At 42.3% G+C, this 16,963-nt stretch overlaps 1 protein-coding gene across 3 annotated transcripts in view; it reads right to left on the bottom strand.

Annotated features, from left to right (window-relative positions):
• Positions 1-16,963, bottom strand: part of fstl5 (follistatin-like 5) — a 297,390-nt gene that overhangs the window by 80,110 nt on the left and 200,317 nt on the right. The gene's annotated exons all lie outside the window — the stretch shown is intronic.

Consider the following 16,963-nt stretch of genomic DNA (forward strand, 5'->3'; position numbering starts at 1 on the left):
AGTCTATCCAACTCTTTCCTGCACAGGCTCCAGAATATCCAGATCTCTGCAGTCCGTTTTCTCTCCTGTACTAAGTTCAGTGATCCTATCACTGATGCTTCAGCTATATAGAGCATTAGTCAGACCCCATCTGGAGTAGTGCGTTCAGTTTTAGGCATCATACCTCAGGAAAGATATATTGGCCCTGGAGGGGATCCAGCTCAGGTTCACCAGAATGTTAGCAGGCCTAAAAGGGTTAAGTTACGAGGAAAGGCTGCATAAACTTGGATTGTATTCCATTCAGTTTAGAAGGTTGAGAGGTGATTTGATTGAGGTATTTAAAATGATAAAGTGATCTGATAGGGGAGATACAGAGAAGCTATTTCCTCTGGTGGGGGAATCCAAAACAAGGGGGAAATAGTCTTAAAATTAGAACCAGGCCATTTAAGAGTGAAACCAGCAGCATTTTTTTCACTCAAAGGGTGATAGAAATGTGGAATTCTCTCCCCCAAAAGGCTGTGGATGCTGGATCCATCCACATCTTCAAGAGTGAGGTTGATAGATTTTTAGTAGGTCAGGGTATTAAGGGATATGGGGAAAAAGCGGGAAATTGGAATTGAAAGGATTAGTTGAGGTACAGATCAGCCATGATCTAATTAAATGGCAGAACAGGATCAAAGGGCTGAACGGCCTACTCCTGTTCCCATGTTCCTATCATCCCCCCCTTGCTCGGCTCCATTGGCTCCACATCCCCAAATTCATCAAGTTCAAGATCTTCATTCTTGTATTTAAATCTCTCTATGGTTTCGCCCCACTCTACCTGCAAAACCTCATTCACCCTCACCAACTCGGCCAATCCCTTCACTCGGTCAACACGAGCTTACTCAACGTCCCCTGCTGTATCTGACCTACTATTGGAGGGCTTTCAGCCATTTGGCACCCATTCCAATGTCCCTTCGATTTGCTTCCTCCCTCCCCTCTTTTAAGGTGTGCATCAAAACACATCCCCTTGATCTCCATTGCTCATTCAGAATTATAAAGCACTTTGGGATGTCCTTCTTACATGAACAATGCTATATAAGCGTAAATTGTATTGTATAAATATGACTACTGTTTATCATACAGGGCTCTCTCCTTCTACTGATCACTGAGTGTGACTTTTTAAAGAATGTTATTGGAGAGATTGTTACTCAATTAGCTTTTTAATCAGTTTGATAAAACAGACACCCGATTGTGGTGTTCTGCACAAGTGCTTAAATTGAATGTTTGGGATATTTCTATTGTAAACAATGTACGCCAGCCTGGCTCAGTTGGTAGCACTCTCACCACTGAAAGTGCGCATTCCATTTCAATAATCTAACTCTGGAATTTCCAGGTGTCGGTGGGATGCATGGAAATCTCAGTTTGGTTTTCCTTCATCTTTAGCATGGTGATGGGTTTCTGTCTGTATCAGGCACCTGCCTGATCAAAAAACCAAGAGTTAGATGGTTGTGGGTTCAAGCTTCATAGAGTCTATTCTGACGCTCCAATGCCTTGCTGGGAGTGTTCTGCATTGGCGGAGGTGCCACCCTTTGGATGAGCTTTAAAAACAAGGTCTCATCTCTCTGTTCAGATGGACGTTAAAAATCCCATGGCACTCTTCAAAAAGAGAAGGGAGTTTGTGCTGGTATCATGGCTAACAGCAATCATTTGCTTCATGGCTATTTGTGCGACAATGTGGTACATAATATGGCTGCTGCGATCATGCATGAAGTACAGCCATTACAATTCATTTTTATCCTGTGAAGGAAGCTCTTTTAAACATCCTCCTGATGTGGGAGGCTCTATATCAAATGTAAGGATTATTATTATTATTGTAATGTGGAGTGAGACATATGAATCAGGTTTCTCAATCCATTTCAACATAGTATTAATCTTCCAATGAAACGGTCTTCAGCCTTACTCACAGCCCCCACTCTAAGATAATATTAAATCCCACTTTAGACATTTTAAACAACTTGCCTCTCTTAGCATGATATTCTGACAGCTCAGAATCTATCACATTCAACATGACATTTCCATTAACTTACACCTTCCTTCAGATTCCACACCCTGAGTGCATCATAACTTTAATTCCACTTTCAATTCATGAGTTGAATCACTAAATCTTAATCTCATTCTTGCTCTTTGATGGGCTTCAATGGTAGATCAGATACAGCAGGGGATGTTGAGTAAGCTAGTGTCGACCAAGTGAAGGGAATGGCCAAGTTGGTTTAACTAGTTGAAGACACAGTTTCTTCCTGTTTCTTGTAACTTCAATCAACAGCTACCACCTCTTACGTTCGATGGTTCTACTCTTAGGTCTTTAGCTAATACATTCTTGGGATCACTATCTTTCCTTAAACTTCAAATGAATGATCGCATCTCTTATATTACAAGAGCTGCCACTTCAAATGTAGCTTTCTCCTTTCATGCCAACTACTTATTTTTTCCTCTGTTACTTTAAACTCTACAATGCCTATTTCCCAGATGTAAATGCTGCTCTCTGTATCTTAGGAGAGACTTCTCACACCTTTCTTATATTCCTGTATCAGATACAGGACACAAACACTTCTAAGGTAGATGTAGAGAGAGGGCAGAAACATGATATGGAGGATACATACTGTCACATTCCTTCTGCAATCTATAGACTTTGAATTTCAATGTTGGTACTACCTCATGTCTATTTAACTTAATGAGTTTTCTTTCCTAATCTTTCCGACCCCGGTGTTGTGCTACACCTTTCACCTAATTTTCACATCCTAAAAAAAACCCTGAAAGAGGGTTGATTTGATTCTAACATAAATAAAAAATATTGTTCTCAGTTTGCCCTTCCTCCTCTTCAGAAGTCGCTGCCTCATACTAAAGGGTAATTCTATGGGCATCAGCCGTCCTAGAGAATTCTTCATCTTATTCAGACTTTCAGCAGATATTAAACAGCTGGTGTGGGTGGTGGGTACGTTAGGATGCATCACAATTAAGTCTGATGCTGCTGTCATCTGGCATACACCCACACTTACAGATTTTCCTTGTCACTTGATAGTGATCGTGGGATCCCAGGCTGATATTTTCTCTTACTTTTGTCAAAGGCCAGTGAGACCAATTGTAACACTCAATCTGCTGCCCCAGATGAGATCAGCTGATTTAGTGTAGCCTGGGATTCAAACCTGCAACCTTCTGGTCTTTACACTAATGTTTTCACCATGAGGCCTTTTTGCTCATGAAGCCATCAGCGAAGCTTCAGATCCATGTTCATTCAGTTGTTTTCTAAAGATGTTATTTTACACAGAGCAAAAAGACGTTTGGCACTATTTCTTCTTACTTCAAATCTTGCATGATTGCTGTTAACTTCACACAATAGTTCACCACCTCATCCTATGTTGGATATTCTGCTTACATTTATGTTATCCATTCCTTTCAACATGTAAGCTGCTGTTCCATCAACAATGTAGAAAAGAACACAAGTTTCATTTAATGATGCTAAGGGACCTTACAGCACAATGCATATCCCATATATTATTGAATCTTGGCCATGTGCTTTACTGTTAAACAAATGACTGCCTCCACATGAAAATGTCCAATACATAAATGCCAATATCCAGAAATAAGACAGATAGTGAAAAGGAATTAAACTGCTGTTCAGTGCCCAGATGAAAGTTATTCGAATGCTGCTGCCTCAGTGTGAAAATACCTTTTGAGCAAATTAACAAAGGAAAGATGAAAAGGTTATGAATAACAACAGAAGATTGGATTAGGTCTTGCATCTTTTCATTGAGTGAAATATTGCACTTCCAGTACAATTTATTTTCATTGAAAAGAAGCACATTTTCAAACATTCCTCCAGAACTTCAAAATTCACAATATAATGGCAAGAAGCCAAAAATGACATGCATAAAAATGACTTAATTTACTTCTTACAGTTCTGTTTCTCTCATCACATACTGCTTGACATCTGTATTCTCCTTGAGGCAACACATCACATGAGCCTCCCTTCCAATATGTGCTACAATACAACATTCCTACTGCTTAATTTTAATGGTTTAATGGATGCCTCAATTCCTTTTTCACCTTTAAGAACTGTTGCAGTCTTTGACAGCTGCTGAGTGTTTATTTTTCTTACTCCAACGTTTGGGTCACAATGAGGGAATGGGGTAAAAGAAATCAAACCTGCTGCAAAATATGTATTATCCACTTTTTTTCCCTAAGCTCTTTCACATTGACCTTTTTCCAAAAGATTCTGAGCTGCTCCAATTTTTGGTAGCCTAGAGGGAGCATCCAAATTCTCCCAACACCAACAGAGTTGGCACTTTTTATATTTTCATTAACCTTTTTATTCTTAATAGTCTCTTGGTCAATAGGAGACTAGTGTGGTTAACTGTGCAAGTATCTTTCCAATAGATCCCTTATAGCTGATCTCAAAGGATTCTCGATGAGTTGTGGTAATATTAGTTCCAACATCCTTTTTTTNAGACACAGTGAAACCAGAATGGGTGGTTGAGGTCAGACACATTGGAATCATTTATAAAACAACTTGCTGCTATCATGGGAGGACAGTAGGGAGCTATTTTAGAAGGATGATGTCATTTGAACTTTTCTTGTGATCTTTTATATTGTGTGAAACAATTTCATCTTTGCAAAAGAGTGTAAAGTCTTTTTTTTGCATTTCATATAACACCTTTTCAGAATATTGAAGCATCTCAAAGCCTTCGCAGGATGTACTGTAAAGTGTAGTGACTGTAATTGGTAGGTCAACACAGCAGCCAATTTGTGCACAGCGATGTCCCCACAAGCAGCAATGAAGTGAAGTGACCAATATCACCTGGGAAAATTGTTGGACAGGAACCTGGGTGAAACTCCCTTTTCTTTTCAAATAGTGAAACTTCATAACAGGAAGATCCTCAGAGTTTTAACATCTCATTTGAAGAACATCATCTCTTTGACAGTGCAGCACTCCCGAGCATTGCACGGATGTGCAAACATAGACCAAAGCTCAACAACAACATAATTACATTTGTATAGTGCCTTTTATGTTGGGAGGATTTCTCAAGGTGGTGGGCAGTCAGTGTTTCAGACCCGAGCTGGGGGTCAGAATTGGGGAGGGTGGAGGGCGGTGGGGGAAGCAGGATGATCAAAAGAACGGTCGGATAGGAGGGTCTTGAGATGGGTCTTGGAAGGAGGCAAGGGAGGGGGCGAGGCGGAGGGATTGTGTGATGGAGTTCCAGAGGGTGGGGGCAGTGTGGCAGATGACCTGCCTGCCAATGGTGGGGTACGTGAAGCAGGCCGGAGCCCGCTGAGCGGAGGGAGCGGAGGGAGCGGGCAGGATGGTAGGAGGTTAGGTGATTGCTCAAAGTCCTGATCTGGGGCTTGAACCTACATCCTTCTGACTCAGAGGCAAGAATGTTACCATCTGAGCCAGGTTAACACCTGTATACAAGTCAAAATAAAGTGTTAGCTCTCATCTATTTATTTTAGTGCAATATTCACTATTCTTGGAGTGCTATTATAGGAACAATGACAATGGATAAGAGAGCATATCATCGCATCCAGCAATCTACTGCCAGTAGGGGAGTTTGTTTACAGGATCATTGATTAAAATATTTTCTGCTCATGTACTATAAAGCTGAAACCACATAGTATACATACAATAAAACACTTCTCAAATGTCAGATGTAGCTTTAGTACTGAATAAGACAGCAATGAATATTTAAAACCAATTTAATTTTTTAAAAATATTAATACTTTACTTCTGCTTGCCTTATCTTCTTTCCCCAGTTCTCTGTTCTGTTTATTACATAACTTGATTTTACTCTAATCCAATTTACCACGCTCTATCTATACTAGCCTTTTTTCTAAACTTTCTCTTTTCAACTTTATGGAGCAGCTGAGTGGGAAAAGTTCCTTCCCACCCCTCAGTTGACTGATCTGCTCTTCCATGTCCTACCCTTGAGCTAGGCTGTCACCAGCAGTTTTCCGGTATCATGGACCCATCTGGTTCAGGAACTGGACTACCAAAACCACCACAGATGTTTGGCTCGATTCTGACATTCTGTTGCCAAACATATCATCTTGGAGTCAGTTTAGTTCCAAGGAGACCCCACTTACCTCACCCTCATTTATGTGTAAAATGCTAACAGTGCAGTTGTGGACCTGAGTCATCACATGTCCAAAGTGCACCCAGGGTTTAGCTTCGGACTCAGCAACGTTTGCGGTGATTGCTAACTACTGTCAAGATATTTTACCCTGCCAATAGTTATCAAATGTTACCTAAAAATCTCAAGACACAAAACAGAATGCATATCTTGATCTACTTTAAATTCCCATTATTGTGAGATTTAATATAGCTCACTATTCAAACCAGCATGTGCCTATTAGGAGTTCTGTTTTAGATACCTTTCAGTAATTCTCTTTGATGTGCAAAGAAGGTTATAAAACAGTGTACTCGCTAAAATGTTGGATGGCATGGTGGCGGTTAAAGATTTCCAAGTACCACTTTTTATTCTTCTTCTGAAAAATAGTGAACATTCAGACAAGAAATGTCAAATATCAAATTCCTAATTTAGAGGATATGACATGTCATAACTCAGAGAGAGAGAAGCTTCAAGCTTAATTGAAAGACATATGATAAAAATGCAAAGGCAAAGTCTACATGACCAGCAAAATATCTAAGAGTCAGCACTGCTTGGGTTTGGAATACAGGTGTGGCAAACATTTTTCAGTTTTTCCCATCTTAACTTTATCCCTAGCTGTGTTTTCTCTGAGTCCTGTTAGTTCCTTGAAAGCAAACAATGTATAATCCATCCAGTTGTCTGCAGTTGAGCTAAGTCTTCCATTTGGAACGACACTACCAGAATTTTAGGAAGTGAGTTCAACGTGTGACTTCTGAGGTGGAGAGTTCCCTGATATTAGGTGAGTGCACATGAAGTGCTTTCCTCACTGGGACAGATAGAAAATTCCAGGGGGAAGAATCTAGTAATAATAATCCTCGTCTGTTCAGACATACTTTAATGATCTCATGGCATTATTCGTAAAGAGAAGGGAATTTAACGCAGTCTCTTGGCCAGCAATTCTCCAGATAACACTGATCATTCATTTCATGTTTATTTGTGGGGCACTGCAAATTGGCTACCATGTTCACCTACAAATACACATTAACTACAATTCACAGTGAATCCTGTAAAGCACTCAGTCATTTCAATGACATGATATACAGTTTTGTATCAAATACAGTGACTATTATAAGGATTATTGTTAAGGTTGATCCTAAGCAGGATAAAGATGCATTTGGGAGTGAGGTAGTGTCAAGTCCTAATGAGCAATTGCACATTAAATAAATGATGCTACTTAAACAAATTCATTTTCAGATGTTACGTGACAACACATTACAAAGCACATTACAACTACCCTTTCTAACCCACATCCGTGCCATGACCCGCTCTGATTTCCCCCAGCTCCACAACGTTGCTCGGATCCGCCACTCTTTCACACCGCAGGCCGCCAAAACCCTCATACATACATTCATAACATCCAGGCTTAACTATGCAAGCTCCCTGCTTATCAGCCTCCCCAACACCTCCATCCATAGGCTTCAGATCATCCAGAACTCTGCAGCCTGTGTACTCTCCTGCACCAGGTTCATGACACTATCACCCCCATCCTCTCCTGATTCCACTAGCTTCCTATCACACAGGGGATACAATTCAAGATCCTGGTCCTCACCTTTAAAGCTCTCCATGGTCTTGCTCCCTCCCTACCTCTGCAAACCCTCCCTCCACTCAGCGGGTTCCGCCTGCTTCATGTCCCCCGCCTCGCTCGCCTCATCATTGAGGGGTGGGCCTTCAGCCACTCTGCCCACACTTTCTGGAATTCCATCCTGCACTCCCTCCAACTTGCCCCCTCCCTTGCACCCTTCAAGACCCATTTCAAGACCATCCTCTTCGACTGTGCCTTCAATCGTCCTTCTTCCCCTACTGGCCTCCGCCCTCCTCGATCCCAACCCCCAGCTTGGGTCTGAAACATTGATTGTCCAGCACCTTGGGACATCCTCCTGACATGAGAGGTGCTAAATAAATGTAATTTTGTTGTTGTTTTTTGTATTTATCTTCTTTATAATATTGTTTGTTTACAATACTCAGTCACTACACTTTACACTATATCCTATGAAGCACTTTGAGATGCTCTCCTGATGTGAAAGGCACTTCACCAAGTGTACGGATTACATGCTTTCATTACTTCTTGGTCATTAATACAAATGCAGTTTGCAGTTCCCTTTGATACAACAGTGGTCACTTTATGAGTGAAATTGAAAGATGCTTCTTATTAACCTCCATATATTACTTGGGATAAAACAATTACTAAAATTACACACAAAAACTCCAATCATCTATGTGTTCATGACAGTTTTTTTNCTTACAATTTAGTGTGAATTTCAAATATAGGAATGAGATTTTAAGATACGATGCAGATGAATGCATTTGATGGATTGCCTTATTCTTCTTTCTATTAAGAATCGCTAGGATGAAGGAATGAGCTCTCAGTGTCGGAAGCCAAATATCCCTCCACTAAAATGTTGAAGGGCTTTCATCCGCTGTGGAAATGTCAAAGACAGGAAGGCAACTGATGGTGAACAACAGTTGGAAACTAAGTTTAGTTACAGAGTGGGTTCTGCGAAATAACTATGGAAACAGAAGTTATCTCACAAGTGGCAACTTCAAACAGGATTCCTTAATAGGGAAACCAGAATTATACAAAGTCAACCCACAGGATCCCTGCTCTAACACCATTTACAGTTGGAGTGGCGTGTTTTCTGGTCATCAGAAAGAGACCCCACTTTAATTCCTTATGAGAAAACCCTGTGAGAAATGACTGAAATTGAACCCCAGTTTTGAGTAGTTGGCTTTGATCTGAAATAATTGTGTAGATTTATAACCACTGGGGAATCTTCAAAATGTTACAACTACTTTTGAAAATAATCATTACATTGTTGGACTACCTGCAGTCCAGCTGTGATTCAAGTTTCTTTGTGATCCAGGCTGCCAGTTAGTTATTCTACACCATTCACACACAGTAGGTGTTCCACTCTCCAGCAGTGGATCATTTGAAATTCTAGCTTCTATTGACCACTTTCAAAATATATTTCCTAACAGAAGTGCGTTTCCAGATCATAAACAAGGTGAATACAATTCAGGCTGCAATTAAGCAAGTCCTGGAGTGAGCTGATTGTCCCCATATCACCAGAATTATAATAAGTGTCCTCCAGTAAAATGAATAGTACAATACGGTTTGACTCTTCACCCAAATATCCAACCAAAAGGAAACCTCTCTCCATCCTCTCTTTCAAGGTAAGCCTTAAAATGTACCACTCTGACCGTGCTTTCGGTCATCTTCCCCTCCTCAAGCCCCTCAGCTCCCACCCTCAGCTCTCCTCCCTTATCCCCATCCCCCCCACCCCTGCCTCACAACCTGGACCCCCCTCCCCTCCCACACACCCTTCTGTCAACCGCTCCCTCCACATCGGACTGCAAAACGTCCGCTCCCTCTGCAACAAGGCCCTGGTCATCAACGATCTCATCCTTGATGAGAACGTTGATATCATGGCCTTAACAGAAACCTGGCTCACCCCAGGCGACCCCTTCCCCCTCACGGAGGCCACACCACCCGGCTACACCTCCCACCACATCCCCCGCCCCAACCGCCGTGGCGGTGGTGTTGCCCTTATCTCAAGGACACCACTTGCCCTATCCCCTTACTCCACTGGCTCTTTCCCCTCCTTTGAGCACCTCACCCTCTCCCACCCCTCATTCCTCTCCCTTAAAATCCTCCTCCTCTACCGGCCCCCTAAAACCTCTCCCACCTTCATCTCTGACATTTCAACACTCCTCACATCTCTTTGCCTCTGCTCTGATCGCCTCATCATCCTGGGCGACTTTAACCTACACTTCACCCCCTCCTGCTCCATCTCCACAGACTTCTCTTCCCTGCTCTCCTCACTCAACCTCTCCTTACACATAAACTCCCCCACTCACAGTCACGGCCACCCACTCGATTTGGTGATCACCCGGGGCCTCAGTGTCTCGGATGTCACTATTACCGACAAGGCCATCTCTGACCACCACTTCATCTCCTTCACCACCTCCACCCCCCTCCCCACCTCCACCAGACCCACCACCATCTTCTACCGCCCTTGGAAGAAGTTACCCCCACAATCCCTAACCGATGCCTTGGAGTCCTCTGAACTCCTCTCCCTCTGGCCTTCAACCCTCACCGACCCCTCTTCTCCTCTCTCCCTCCTCCACAATACCCTCTCCTCCACACTCGATACTCTTGCCCCCATCACTTCCCGCACTGTCTCCTACTCCCGCTCCTCCCCCTGGTACACCACCCACCTCCGCTCACTGAAAAGCCAGGTGCGGGCTGCTGAACGCACCTGTGTCAAATCTGGCCTAACGGTCCACCGACAAATCTGGCTGGACCTCCTCAAAATTTACCGCTCCACTCTAGCCTCGGCCAAGTCGTCCTTCTACTCCAGGATAATCCTGGAGGCGAAGAACAACCCCAGGCTACTGTTTTCCACCACAACCCGACTCCTCCGTCCACCCCGCCACCCCGCGCAGGTCATCTCCTCCAACCTTCACTGCGAGGAGATGCTGGATTTCCTTGAATCCAAGATCAAGGGAATTCGCTCCGTGGTCACTTCCCCTCCAACATCCACCAACCCCCCACCCCCTCACTCCGACTGCTACCCATCCTCCCCTACACACCTTCGTACCCGTTTCCCCACCCTCTGTCACCAAACTCATCCTATCCCTGAAACCAACCACCTGCTCCCTTGACCCCATCCCCACTCCACTCCTTATCTCCCAGCTCCACTTTCTTGCCCCACATATCACTGACATCGTCAACCTGTCCAACTCCTCTGGCTCTGTCCCCATTCCCTTAAAAACTGCCACCATCACGCCCACCCTGAAAAAACCCTCCCTTGATGCGTCGCAGCTATCAAGCTACCGGCCCATCTCCAACCTCCCCTTTCTCTCCAAGGTCCTGGAAAGTGTTGTCGCTTCCCAACTGCGCTCTTTCCTTTCCACCCATTCACTCTTTGAACCCCTTCAGTCAGGTTTCCGTGCTGCCCATAGCACAGAAACTGCCCTGGTCAAGGTCACCAATGATATCCTGACCATCTGATTAAACCAAGATTAAACCAAATGATTGTATGTCCCTTACACATAACTTGTTTCCTTTCAATTCATTTGCCAGTGCTGTATTTACTTCTAGTTATATTGATAGTTATATTATATTTATATTGATAGTAGCTGGAAAAAGGAATTAGAATAGGATAGTTGTATGGATATATTCAATTAATGCAATTATTAGCTGTGGACCGAAAATGCTAATAGACTCTTTAATAATAATCCTTGCATTTGATATAGCGATATAGCGCTTTTCACGTCAGGAGGACGTCCCAAAGCGCTTCACAGAACACACTGTAAAGTGAATTGACTGTATATTTGTGGACGAACGCGAGAGCCAATTGCGCACAGCAATGTCCCACAAACAGTCATAGATTGAAAATGACCAATTTATTATTGTTTTTGGTTTTGGAGGGATTATTATTAGGCTCTGTGTGGAGTAAGGAAACTTGCCCAAGGTTTCGCCCTCTGCCTGGAATTGAACTCAGGTCTCCCACTTGCAAAGCGAGTGCTCTAACCACTGAACTACAGGACTCCACGAGTTTATAGGAAACAGCTTGCATTTCATATGATTCCAACAACACTGAAATGTCTTAAAGCACTCTACACATTACCATTCAATATATTGACCCTGTATTTCTAAGCTTGATCAACTACAGTCAGTTCAAGCTGGGTCTTGCTTGGTACTGGATATGTATCTTGAACACTTTTAATGGAACACAAAGTAGTTTTGGTCCAAGCTTATAAACTCTGGTTATTGGAAATGGTTGCTGTTTCAATAATGTAACTGCAAGGTTATTATTTCCTTCGGCTTCATATTGTTAGCTGTTAGCATATGTGGAGACCTGTTCAAGTCTCCAACTGTGAAAGAGCATGTTACAGTCAGTACAAATAGTAGCCTCCGGTTTATTGTAAGCCATTTGCTTCAGCATGTTAGTTTCGAAAGTGCATTAAATTGTCAACTCATGCACATTCAGATTCCTATTGGGCATCTCTTTGCATTCAGGACATAATTCAGGACGTGCTATGTGCGGGCACTGTTTCCGTGGTCACTTCCTGGTTCCTGGGATACTTATGGCGCTTCCTGTGCACATTGACACGCAGGAACAATAACAACAAGATTCCATTTATAGAGCGCCTTTCACGTCGGGAGGACGTCCCAATATTTGGAGTCCTGTAGCTCAGTTGCAAGCGAGAGACCTGAGTTCAATTCCAGGCAGAGGGCAAAACCTTGGGCAAGTTTCCTTACTCCACACGCCTAATAATAATCCCTCCAAAACCAAAAACAATAATAAATTGGTCCTTTTCAATCTACGACTGTTTGTGGGACATTGCTGTGCGCAATTGGCTGCCGCGTTCGCCCACAAATATACAGTCAATTCACTTTACAGTGTGTTCTGTGAAGCGCTTTGGGACGTCCTCCAGACGTGAAAAGCGCTATATCAAATGCAAGGATTATTATTATTATTATAATCAGTCATAATCACAGATTCCGTTTACATAACACAACACTAAAAAGCATAGATGTTAAGCTTTATGAAATGAATCAAATGCAACCACCTTGATGTGCAGCTCCAGCAATTGTTTCAGAACTGTTTGACTTCAACAAAATAATTGCTTTGTGTTCTCTATCTTCATGAAACAGTGTTGTTAAGATTCTTTCTCGTTTGTGTAAAGCCGGAAAAGCTGCACTGTCATTTTGTCACATTGTATGCAAATGACACGACCACATTGTGATGAGATTTTAATGAGTTGCAAACAAATCAATTAAGGTTTGCCAAACTGCTTCCTAAAGACGGTGCTTCTTCAACAAACCATTGCATTACTGAAGTTTTATTTTCAGCACAATTGCTCTTGCGACTGACGTGTTTTTTTCTCTCTCTCGAGTTAGTGAGCCACGAATAATTTCTGTTTATCGTAATTATTTCCAAATCTTGCAACAAAAGCATAGTCACATTGCCACAAATAGTACCTCGTAATATTCTTGCATCTACCTCTGTGCTACTCTCACAATTTCTTCCTTAAATGAGCAAAGATAAAATTTTATGACTTGCAATCTTGATCCTTTCCAAAATCATCAGAAGAAATAGGCCAGCTGGGTTGGCAATTGAGGGAATAACAAGACATTTTAAGGGCATCATATGCAGCACATATTGTTAATTGGGACTTTTCATGGTCAACTACATTTATTTTGATAACTTGATACAGTTCTCTAGCAATATGATGTTACTAAAAATATTTCCCAATTTGCACTAACAGCCTTAAAACATGGTGTAAAAACAGTGAGTTTCAACACACGAACAGGCAGATCATCTGCCAAATTATTGCAGTAATACTTCTATTTAAATCTTTAAATACGCAGTTGCCACTCCATTTAAAGGCTAAATGTATCATGTGGCACAACTACTCTTCAAAATCTATCTAATTTATAAAGTATCGCAGCCTAACAGAATCTTCAAGAAAATACACAAATGACATGAGTTTCTGATATGAACCATGTCCAACTTCAGGACTTGGAATGCATATGATCTATGCTGACTCTCCAGTACAGTGTGCTGAATTATCGGAGATGCTGTCCTTCAGATGAGGCATTAAACCAAGGTCTCATCTGCCTGTTCACGTGCACATTAAAGATTCCATGGCACTAGCCAAAAAGAGAAGGGAGTTTCTTCCGGTGTCCTGGCCAATAATCCTATATTCATTCCATGTTTATCGGTAATCGTTGTGCACATATCGGCTGCCACATTCACACATTCACTCACAAAATACACAGTCACTACATTTTATCGTAATTCCTTTGAAGTGCTTTGAGATATTTTGATGATGTGATAAGACGCTATACCAAATGCAAGCACTATTATTTGTGAGGTTACACTACAACAACAAGTTTCGCTGTCTTCATACCACAATGTTATAAATTAGGAAATTGAAAGACTTATGTTTTGTGTGTGTGTGGAATCTTCCATCATCTACAGGAACAGTATGACAAATAAACCATTCTGTGCCATTTTCCTCTATGTGTGAATTCCAAATTGGAGGCACTGTACATGGATGACACTTATTTTTTCTCAGTAGTGTTTTCTACTAAGGTCAAAGCTTAGTACATCTGGGATAAACACGAGCATCAACCTGCATTCGCCATTCCACATTTTCCTCATTCTGAAGGTCCTTTGATTTTACCCATTTCCTCTGATGATTGAACACAATTTCTTAAGCGTGTTCTGAAGCTGAGAAGAATCAGAACAGTAGCTAAGACTAGCAATCTCCAACCTAGTGATGGCCTGAAAGTCTGCTGCGGGCACGTCAATACATTGATACCAGAATTTATAGAGTGTGATATTCACATGTAAGCCTGTCTGTGAAGATCACACTGTTCAAACACTTCAAACGCATTGAAAATATAACACTGGTTTCCCAGTCTGGCAACGTTTAGATACTGCTGGGTTGTTTGCATCATGAATATCTGACAGAAACATCAATACTAACTTGTACTTATAGAGCAGTTTTAGGAGAATGCGTCAAAGTGCCCCAAGATGACAGAGTGGGAGCTTGAACAGGGTGGAAGATAGGAAGGGTAGCAGGTTGATGACCAAAGATGCAGTGAAAGAGAGAGGTTTTTCAAAGAATTTTGAAAGCGGAGAGGAAGGGTACAAGGCACAGGGATTTGGGGAGAGAGACCAGGGACAAAGTATCAGAAAGCTTGCCAGCCAATGGATGTAAAGAAGATCTGAGTTATCAACTCGATTGAACTATTCACCGCCAAAATGACTTTAATTTCCAAATCAGATTTTGAGCTTCCCCAGAACATTCTCATGAGTAACCTCTTGTGCAGAACAACAACTTTAATTTACATATCGCCCTCCACGCAGGGTAGCGTCTCAGAGCGCTTAACAATGGTGGTGCCTGACTCCGAGCTGGAGGAGAGAGGGAGGTGACCATAAGCATGGTCAAAAAGGAAGGTTTCCAGGCGGGATATGCTATTGGGTTATTGTGCAGACTGAGCACTTGGACAAGTATAAGCTAATGAAAGAGAGTCCGCCCATCCCGCTTTGAAACTTTGAAAAGTGCGCAAGGCAGAGGGATTGAGAGAGAGTATTCCAGGATTTTGGGGCGTAGTTGCTGAAAGCAACTTCGCCCCAAAATCCTGGAATGCTCTCCAATGATGGAGTCGAGGGTGCAAGGGACGAGCAGGAGGCCGGTGCCAGTCGAGTGGAAGTGCCAGGTGGTGGATTGGGGATTGAGGATGTCAAAGAGGTAGGGAGGTGCCATGAAATGAATGGATTTAAACACGAGTGTGAGGATCTTGAAGGGGCTCTGTTTGGTGATGGGAAGCCAGTGGAGCCTGGCCAGAACTGGTGATATGGGGGTACGGAGTTTGGTCTGGGTAAGTTCTGAATGAGCTGGATTTGAATAGTGGAGCTGGGGAGACCGGCAAGGAGTGCGTTTAGTAATTTAAATACCTATGGCATTTGGCATAAAACTTATCAAGTGCCTTCTGGATGTCCATGGAGACAAGATCCATAGACACTCTCGTATCCACCATGTTAGTGACCTCCTCAAAAACTTAAGTTAGATTCGCCAGACATGACCCACCTTTCACAAATCCATGCGGACTCTCTTTCATTAGTTTATACTTGTCCAAGTGCTCAGTCTGCACAATAACCCATAACATATCTCAACTGTGGAGTAGCACAACTTCACCTAACAAACTTATCTAATAAAGATTTAATGATCTTTATGCCAAATGCCACAGGGATTTAAATCTTCCACCTTATGGCCTATCTGACTCAGTTCTGCAATAGGTGGAGTCTTTACCCATTGGGCCATTGGAGAAATGCTACTTACTGCATTTAAGTCCTGTAGCTCAGTGGTAGAGCTCTTGCCTAGCAAACAGGAAGACCTGGGTTTGATTCCCAGGCAGGGAGAAATGTTGGGCAAGTTTCCTTGCTCCGCACTCCTCTGTTTACCAAGCAGTAAGCAGAAACCCAGTTGTTAGTCGATTGGTGGATCGCTTTCCGCGGGTAACAACAATCCCTTCAAAAATAAAAATAATAATAATTTGGTCACTTAATCCATGACTATTTGTGGGACACTGCCATGTGCAATTGGCTGCCGCGTTTCGCCCACAAAATATATAATCAATTCACATTACTGTATATTTTGTGAAGCACTTTGAGACGTCTTGAAGACATGATAAGGCATTATATCAAATGCAATTATGATTATTATTAAGTGACATCAAGAATATAAAATTTGTCCCTCAAGCATCATAATTGCATTGTGAACTTGCATTCCTTTAAGCTATCTTTCCGTTGATCTCCCGCAACCTACATACAAAGCAGACACAATGCTAGAACTGGATAAGTTCATAGAAAACATGCCTGCAGAGATGGAGAATTAACACATTTTTGCATTATTTCACACTATTTGAAGTCTCATCAACAATTTTCTATCCCATTTATTGTGGCTGTCTTTTTGCTTAGCATTTACAATGTTATCATTCAGTGTATCTAATAGAAATCCTGCTTCATGCACCACATTACATCCATGCAAACCTCGGGCAGACAATGTTTACCATCATTCTTTAACTTGCAGTTCTGGCTCTCTTGCTGATGAAGCAGTAGATACTGAGCTACAAGAGTCAGAGAGTTGTCTGATATGAGAAGCTACGGTGCTTGAAACTGAGAGCTGATCACTTGCTCTCAGCAACCTGATCGTGCTTTCAGGCATGTACAGGGTTCACTATCTGACCAGGCATCTTATAGGGAGGGAGTGCTAAAGTG

Source organism: Callorhinchus milii, unplaced genomic scaffold, assembly GCF_018977255.1.
Source record: "Callorhinchus milii isolate IMCB2004 unplaced genomic scaffold, IMCB_Cmil_1.0 Scaffold1, whole genome shotgun sequence".
In the NCBI taxonomy this organism is placed as follows: Eukaryota; Metazoa; Chordata; class Chondrichthyes; order Chimaeriformes; family Callorhinchidae; genus Callorhinchus; species Callorhinchus milii.